Below are 9,935 nucleotides of genomic sequence, written 5' to 3'. Positions count from 1 at the left end.
AAGCATTGAAATACAGAAAGGATAATTAAAGTGACAGATGTCAAACCTAGTACAATAGCCTAATAAGCATAATATTCTAGAACTATTTCTATGGTAAGTCAGTGGAATAAGTACATTATGAATTTTCTTCATGTAGTAAGCAACAGAAAATCTCTTCCAATTTTATAATATAATTAAATGAGCTATTGTCTTTTCCATGTCTGGAAATATTTATGTAAGTGAGACAGTATTTGGGGGAACTTGACCCTTTAATTTCTCAAATGAAAATGGAATTGTCAGTGGTGGTACAAAATAATGCTGTTAGCACTGAATATATAATTTTGAAATATTTAAACCATGGAATTAAAATACACATACACATACACACAATTGGAAGAAGAAAATTGCCATCCTTTCCCTGTTCCCCACCTCCCTTCCACCTTTCTCCTCTCTTATCCCGCACCCTCCTAACCCAAGGAATGATGGGAAGATGATGTTGACTTGTCTACAAAATTGATTAGGCTCTTATAAGCAGTAACTTACAGGCTTCATCTGAGTCTTTGTGTAGCTAAAGTAGCAATCACGTAAGGAGATAAAACTTAGAGATGAGATCTCTTTTTATTTATTATAAACCCAAGAGGATACAGTGTGAGATGGGAGATGATTTTTTTAAATCATAGTATATTAATATTCAGATTCAAACAAAATATAGCTTAAAGACTTTAATCACTTGAAATTAAAATATGAAATTGTTTGTTTCCATATTGGAAGATAGAGTAAATTTCTTAACCGGATTATATTCATTCATTCCATTCAAAGTAGATTAATGACACAGAGATATTTGATACATAAAATGTTAAACAAAACTAGTGTAGGGGTGCCTGGGTGGCTCAGTTGGTTAAGCGTCCGACTTCGGCTCAGGTCATGATCTTGTGGTCTGTGGGTTCAAGCCCTGTGTCAGGCTCTGTCCTGACAGCTCAGCGCCTGGAGCCTGCTTGGGATTCTGTGTCTCTTTCTCTCTCTGTGCCCCTCCCCTGCTTGCATTCTGTTTCTTGCTCTCTCAAAAATAAATAAACATCAAAAAAAAAATTTTTTTTAAATTTTTAACGTTTTTAATTTATTTTTGAGACAGAGAGAGACAGAGCATGAACAGGGGAGGGGCAGAGAGAGAGGGAGACACAGAATCGGAAACAGGCTCCAGGCTCTGAGCCATCAGCCCAGAGCCCGATGCGGGGCTCGAACTCACGGACCGTGAGATCGTGACCTGAGCTGAAGTCGGACACTTAACCGACTGAGCCACCCAGGCGCCCCCCCCAAAAATTTTTTAAACAAACATTAAAAAAAATCATCCTTAAAAAAAACTAGTGTAAATTACAGAAATTTCCCATATTAACTCTTATTAAATCTCTACTGACAATACTAACTGCCCCCTTCTTCCCTCCCACAAATCTTTTTATTGCCTCAAAGCAGCTTTGCTAACACTGTCCTCCATAACAGAGTAATGACTAATTTTATTACGGGCAAGGTGGGCTTCCCTAATTGTTAGGTAATTAGATTTTTCCTCCTTGTAATTTTGTTCTGTACTATCTATGGGAATTAATGTTTGGCCTTGTGAGCTGTGCTTTTCTGAATCACTCCAACCTGTTGGATACTAGAAGAAAAAGTGGCATGTTAATGACTCATGTTGGTTGTAAGATGAGAAAGGAGAACGGATTTAGTGCCACCCTGTATTATTCTCTCAGAGACCCCAGAGTAAATAACTCAGGATTTCCCCCAAAAGAAATTTTAAATACCAGATTAACTTAATGTAATATGTGTAAGAGGAATGGAAAAATGAGATATTAATGTTTACATTTCTTGAGAAGAAAATCATACTTTTGCTCAAACTAATCTTTCTACCTAGAGGGATTTTCTCTCTTTGTCATCTAGTTCCCTCCTGTTGATTCTTAAAATCTCATCTCAGAGCCCAGAAATAAATCCTCACAAATATGGTCAACTGATTTTCAACAAGTGTGTCAAGACCATTGGATGAGGAAAGGACAATCTTTTCAACAAATACAGTACTGGAAAAACTGGATATCTACTTGCCAAAGACTGAAGTTGGACCCTTACCTTACATTAGATACAAAAATTAATTCAAAATGGGTCAAAGACCTAACGTAGGAGCTAAAACCATAAAAATCTTAAGAAAACAAAAGGGAAAGTCCATGACATTGGATTTGGCAATGATTTCATAGACATGACACCAAAACCATAGGAATCAAAAGAAAAAACAGATACATTGGACTTCGTCAAAAGTAAGAACATTTGTTCCCCAAAGAAGAGATATGGCCAATACAGATGACGAATAAGCACATGAAAAGACACTCAACATCATTTGTCAATTAGGGAAATGCGAATCAAAATCCCAATGAGATACCACTTCACACGTGCTAGGATGGCTATAATTAACAAAATGGACAACAACAAGTGTTGGTGAGGATGTGGAAAGATTGGAACTCATGGATCACTGATGAGAATGTCAAATAGTGCAGCAACGATGGAAAACATTTTGATGGTTTTCTAAAAAGTTAAACAAAGAACTACCACCTAACCCAGCAAGTTCATTCCTACGTATATACCCAAAATAATTGAAAGCAGGGACTAGAACAGATATTTGTACATCATGTTAATAGCAGCACTATTCACAATAGTCAGAAGATGGGAGCAACCCAAGCATCTATCGATGAATGGAGAGACAAAAATTGGTATATACACATAATGGAACATTATTCAACCAGAAAAAGGAGCCACATTTCGATATATGCTACAAGGCTGACCTTGAAAATTTTAATTAGAATATGACTTGTTGAAATAAGCCAGATACAAAAAGACAAATAGCTTATGATTCTAGCTTTTTAAAAATTTTTATTCATTTTTGAGAGAGAGAGAGAGAGAGAGAGAGAGAGCGTGAGCACAATTGGGGGAGGGGCAGAGAGAGAGGGAAACACAGAATCTGAAGCAGGCTCCAGGCTCTGAGCTGTCAGCACAGAGCTCGACACAGGGCTCAAACCCACGAGCTGTGAGATCATGACCTGAGCTGAAGTCGGATGCTTAACTCAGTGAACCACCCAGGTGCCCATGTATAATTCTAGTTTTATAAGATATCTAGAACAGACAAATTCATAGATGCAGAAAAATAGAATAGAGACTACCAGGGGCTGGGAGAAAGCAAGGAACGGTTATTATTTAATAGGTACAGAGTTTGTGCTGGGAGAGATGAAAAAAATTTGGATATAGATAGTGGTGATAATCACACAGCATTGGGAATGTATTTAATGCCACCAAACTGTGCTTCAAATGATAAACATTAAGTTGTATATATTTTTTTTTTAATTTTTTTTTTCAACGTTTATTTATTTTTGGGACAGAGAGAGACAGAGCATGAACGGGGGAGGGGCAGAGAGAGAGGGAGACACAGAATCGGAAACAGGCTCCAGGCTCTGAGCCATCAGCCCAGAGCCCGACGCGGGGCTCGAACTCACGGACTGTGAGATCGTGACCTGGCTGAAGTCGGACGCTTAACCGACTGCGCCACCCAGGCGCCCCAAGTTGTATATATTTTACTACAATAAAAAAACCCGCCTCAGCTCACAGATTGCTGTTTCAGGAAAACCTGAAATCCTATTAAAGTCACTCATAGAGTCTATGCTTTACTCTCATCACATTTACTCTGGTTTGTAAATATGTATTTACTTGTGCAGTTTTTGAGAAGCTCTTTCTCTCCCCCAGGACTGTGTGCTCCATAATGATTTCCACATCAGACTCCGTTGCTTTTCTCCCGACAATGTCTAGCCCATTGGAATAATTCGGTATAAAAGCTGCTATTGGGTCAATTTTTCTAGTATTAAAGAAGGGCATTAAAATACAATCTTTTCTATTTTACATACATTGCAAATATTTAAATCTTTTGTAGCCATGGCATTTGTGAAGTTGACTAAGTTTAATAGGTCATATAAAAATATAATTTAGCAAACATGGCATGATGAGGCCACACTCAAACACAGATAGAGAAACAGTCTAATTATTCTATTGTTACGTCACATAATTACCCATGATTAAATTATAGATTGTAGAAGGGATAATTATTCCTAATGGCTTCCAAGAGCCATCATTTTCTTTCATTTGAATCTGGTAGGAATTGAGGGAGGTAGCTGTCCAGCAAAAGGCATAGCAACACATTCGGATTTTCGGTAATTCATTCTGCAGACGAATAACCATGGCCAAGGAAGTTTCCTCTGAGAGTCAATGTGTCCTGGGATGGATTTCAAATACACTAGCAGAGTAGGAAGTATTACAGACTTTTATATCTAATGATCTACAATAGCTTTTGACACAATTGCTGATAGTTCAAGGGATGAACAACAAAAAAAGAGTAAGACTTTCTCCTATCTTACTTTTTTTTCATTTCTTGTTTGACTAGAAAGTTTAAGATTTTAGGATAGCTTCCTCGGTGAATGCCTTAGATTCTGAACACCCAGAAGAATGTTGACAAAATGTTCTTCTGTCAGCATATTTACGAAGCAATTCTCCTTCCAAACACCCTTTTTCTTTCTCCTTCCTTCCTTCCCTCTTTCTTCTTTCTTTCTCTTTCTTTCTTTCTTTCTTTCTTTCCCTTTCTTCCTTCTTTCTTCTTTCTTTCTTTCTTTCTTTCTTTCTTTCTTTCTTTCTTCTTTGTCGTAGTGATAGTGCTACTTACAATGGGGAATTTCTGTAGTTTACACTAATTAAATTGAAGTGATTTTACCATGTGTCTATTCATAATCGATCTGCTTTGTTAGTGATAAGTGTATTCTCCGGTTATGTCCCTTAGTCTGTTTTTCCAAATGAAAACATTTTCCTGCCTTTGTAAATAAATGATTAAGGCCTTTAAGACTGTTTTTGTTGAGACTGATAAGTTTGTGTATGATTATGATGTGTGCCTTTCTCTGTGATCTAGGGTTTTTCCATCTGCTAAATGCCATTGAATAATTTCAAAAAAAGGCTGCTAAGAAACTGGTTGGCAGAGAGACAACATTCAAGCGATAGAAGTTAGTATAATATGATGGAGAATATTTTTGGTTTTTCCCTCTTAGCAGCTGCTTTGAATAGTCTCCTTGGGGAAGGTTGTTTTGTTTTGTTTGAAGGAAATGTGTTGGTGAGCTGTGGCGGTGGGGGGAAAGGGTGATTGCAGTGTGCAGGATCCTATACTGCAGGATGCTTCTGTTAACCCAGTGCTAGTGGGGTTGACTGTTATCCCTGACTTTTTTTTTTTTTTTGGCTGAGTATTGTATGCATATGTAAATTTGGATATAGGGGCCAGTGAGCCGGGCTGAACTGTTTTACATAATAGAGGGATGGGTGCTTAGGGGTTTGTGTTTAATTTTCAAACAGCAATTGGATGGAAATTTCCAGACATCAACGAAAAAAGCGCAGTCAAGGGGAAGGGCAGTCAAGGGGATCAAACTTCCTTTCTTCTCAGTAAAAGGTATTGGTCGAAGATGTGGTTGTCAGCCCCACTAATCAGGGCTGCTGGCTTCCTCAGTGGCTGGTGGGTAATGATTACAGAGAAATTGGTGGCCCATCAGTGGCCACCTGAAGCTGGATCCTCCACAGGCTCCTAATCTCCCAAAAATCAGAGAGTGTATTGTGGTCATAATTATTACTGTTCCTGGGGGAGGAACTTATGTCTGCTTTCCAAGAGTCTTGTGGGAAAATCCATGAATGATTATTTCTGTCTTATTTGAGATATTAAAAGATAACTATCTTTCTAATCTCCTGATGAAGCAAAAGTGTAAGCAAACCAGGTTCCCGAAGAAAACACTGGTAGTATCTTGAAGGCAAGAATGCAATGACCCTGAGTTACTTTTCTGTAGATAATGATTATTATGCATTAATTAAGGCCTCTGTTCCTTTCCCCCAAAATGTGAAAATCACCATATACCTTTCCTGAAGAGCCACTTAGAGATTTTCATGTGGAATCTGAGATCGAAGGAAGAGGACCTGGGGAAACAGAAGAGACACAGTGAAGCTGGAAGATGAAGGGAGAAGAGAGACAGAGACAGAGAGAGACAGAGAGAGGAGATTCCAGGGGAAACCATGTGACCAGTCTTCCCCAGTGTTTGCAGTTATAGATAACCTGTTGTCACCTCCAGGTCAAGAAGCTTAGTAGACAGGAATGTTTATCTATCTCTTTTCTCTTTACTGACTTGATGTAGATGAGTAGAAGAATCCTGGAAGTTACGTTGTTAAAAAGGCAGGTGAGGAAAAAACAACTCCTCAGCCTCTGAATTACTGCTTGGAGAGAGGACTCCTGTCAACCAGAAACAACCACTGAGGACTTAACATAAGCAAGAAATAAACTCCTACCGTGCTTGCGCCACTATGAAGTTTGGAGTTTGCCTGTGACAACAGCTAGTGTGTTCTGCTGGTACCTGGAGGAAAGAGATTGTTCTTGTGGGTGCTGGAGTCATTACATCAAAAAAAGTAGTTGATTACCTGAGTCGTATTAAGAGGCCAGGAGATGGAACAGAAGTTTGAATCTCGGCACCTAAAACCCACAACCACTGTTAGGGCTCCTCCTATAACGTGTATGTTTCTGTGTTTCGGAGAAGGGAGAAAAGGAAAGCATTAAATAATACAGAACACATCTGCCTGGGTTCTGGCTTCTGTAACTGGTCATGAGGTTTAAATTTCTAGTCATTGTGACCTTCTTCCACTCTCCATTCCTACCCTCTCCAGCACCTTAGTAGGAAAGAATTCTTTCTTGGGATGAATCACATCTTCGTTCCCAGAGGTGCTGAGTCTGTGTGGTCCCAGCTTCATTGGGTTGTGGCAGCTTTTGTTACCTAGGAATATCAGACAGAGGAACACATCCCAGGGAATTCTCTGGGTTCCAGGCATAGTCCTGCTTGTCACTATTATGTAACAGCCACCAAATTTCCCTTTGGTCACGGAGATCATTCATTCAAGCTGAGATAGTGACCACTTGATGAAAATATGTCAGAAACATTTACCCGTTATTGCTTACCTTTTCCCCTCATGTTTTTCACCTGTCCTGGGTGTTTGCTTGCTTGAGGTCTAGATTTTTCCAGTTTTTCTCCTGAAATTTTCATGTAATGTCCATGAACACTTTCTTATTCTTTGATTTTTGTTTGTTTGTTTTTATGTTATCCGTTTCCTAATGAATGAGCGCAATAGATCCTGAGACTTTCCTGAAGAGAAAAAAGACACTTACAATTAAATCAATGTCCTTGTCTTTTCTCTGAATGATCTGTTTCCTGAAGTCCATATTTTCTTTGATTGCCTTGGTCTTTCTCTTTTATGAAATTATGTTGCTACCTAAGTAAGAGTAATTAATGTAACTTGTAACAAACAGTCTTCCAATTTTTAATACCTCAACCCAATAGAAGTCTCTGTTTCCTTTTCTTTTCACATGAAGGCCAAAGCATATTTTCCTGGTCAGGAAGCTCACCTGCGCATCTCTCCTAAAAGAGGTGACTCAAAGATCCAGGATGCGAGTGCCCATGCCTTCCCATGGTTGACACAAAAGGTGAGAGAGGGGGGGATCATGTGTTGGAGATTTGGAGTTTGGGGCCAAACCTGGAGACGTCATATGCTTCTGCTCACATCCCACTATTCAGGACTAGTCATCTGGTCCCATCTAGACCCAAGGGGACAGGGAAATGTCATTTTCCTGGAGTCCCAAGAGGATAATAAAGTGGTTTGATAAATCGATAATATTCTCTTTACCACAGCTGCTCTCTTGTTTAAACAAAATGTCTGCTGGCACTCAGTTATCCAACCACATTTATGAAAAAAAAAATGGTGATGATTGCCTGGAGCTGACTCACATTTCTTCCGAGGTGGTGGCCTCTTCCCTGCACGAGAAGACGGGCCACACTCGCTCTGTTTGTGGGAGTGGTGGGTGGGCTGGCAGCCTTCACTGGAAGATAAACAAGCTGGCAACCTCTTCTCTGGAAGCCAGTGCCCGTCTTAGGTCAACACTCTAACTCTTTTGCAGGATGTTTTTCCAGCTTCGTGTTATAGACATGTTCTCTAAACATACTCATACATGTGGAGGTCAGGAAGGAGACTCTGACCCAGAACCCATTGAATAGAAGTTCTTCCACCAACTGTGTTGCTTGAAGTTCTTTCTCATGTTCTGGCTATGTCCCTGTGGATTCAGGGACTTTGTAGAATGGCCCTGTCTCACTTCCTGCTTTCTCTGCTACCTGTGCTAAGGCGTGTCTCTCTCCATTCTGATTTATGTATCACTTTGGCCATAGCTAGTTTTGATCTTTCAGAAACGCGCAAGATCTTGTTTTGTTAATATTTTCCTTTCGGTATTCAGCAGCCATATTAACTTCTTCTCTTTTGTGAGTCTTTACTAATACCTGTACCTCGGTAGTTCATTGCTTTTTGCTTTTTTCACAGTGAGGAGCGGTAAATGATATTTTTTTCAATCGATCATCTTAAAGTAAAAGCTATACATTTTTCACGTAGCAATAAATGGTTTTGCATGCCAATACAATTATTTTCTGTATCATTAAATAATCTCCTAAAACAAGTCTTGACATATGAAAATTAGTCCATGTTGTATACTATAATGTGCCTTCTAACTTCCTCTGGTTGAACATTTAGCTTATTTTAGTATTGTTTTTGACAATTATAAACAACTCTGCAATGGACGTTCTTATACCTAGGATGTTAAATTTCTGATGATTTTCTTATATCACACTCCTGGAAGTGGGATTGTTGACTCAAGGTCTTTGCCTTTTTAAGACTTTACATAGGTATGCAAATTGTTCTCCAGAAATACCATACTGTCATATAAGCCCATCAGCTGTGCATATGATCATTAAAAAGCTTTTTATCAGTTTATTTATACTGGTAGCACTTACTAATTGGGCACCTTGGTTTCCTCAGCTGTAAAGTATGGTCTAGGTACCGGAAGTCTTGTAAAGATTAAGATATATACCTCATGCAAACATATGTAATCACAATATAGTACACATACATAATACAGTACACAGCAACTTTTGTTTTGTTTTATTTTATTTTTAAAGATTATTTATTTTGACAGAGACAGACAGACAGACAGACAAAGGGAGTGTGGGGGAGAGGCAGAGAGACAGAGGGAGAGACAGAATCCCAAGCAGACTCTGCACAGTCAGCACAGAGCCCAGCGCACGGCTGGAACTCACAAACTGGGAGATCATGACCTGAGCCGAAATCCAGAGTCGGAAGCTTGTGGGACCCCATAAATTTTGTTTTAAAAGTAAATTATTAAAAAAAAAATCAAAGAACCAACTGGCTGTCTTTCAGGGGTGTTATGAGGATTAAATGAGATAATATATGTGAAAATACATAGATAATATATGTGAAATATGTGAGATAATATATGTGAAAATATAGAAGTGGTGCATACAGAGTCTATAAGGGCTAAGTGTTATTGTTCACTCTCCTTCTAATCTAGGCTTCTTGAATGCAAGAGTAATCTAAATCCCAAAGCCCTAGCTAGGACACGGGAAAGCAAGCAAATCATGTGCACAGGCTCTGAGGTTGGGGGCGGGTGGCAGGACTCACCCATCACTAAAGAAGATCAAAGACACCAACAAAGGATTGACCTCAGGAAATTTACTTCCCCTTGGCCAAGCATTCAGATTTCTTTTTGATTACGGATTTATCTGAGCATCTGTGTGTGAGCAACTTATCCACCAGACTGCCATTGTCTCCTCCCTGTACTCCATCCCTGTGGCTAAGTGATTTTCTGCTCACCCCCCACTCCCAGGGAGTGGGCTCTTTGTATGAATATGACCCAGGGACAGAGGGGACACATTTCTGGTTCACTCAAGAGCTCTGGAGGTCTTGATAACAGTTAGCAAGAGGAAGGCATAGAATTTTGAAAAGAATAAAGAGGAGAGAACCAGCATAAT

Source organism: Prionailurus viverrinus, chromosome A2, assembly GCF_022837055.1.
Source record: "Prionailurus viverrinus isolate Anna chromosome A2, UM_Priviv_1.0, whole genome shotgun sequence".
Classification (NCBI taxonomy): Eukaryota; Metazoa; Chordata; class Mammalia; order Carnivora; family Felidae; genus Prionailurus; species Prionailurus viverrinus.
Note: the sequence above shows the minus strand (reverse complement) of the source record.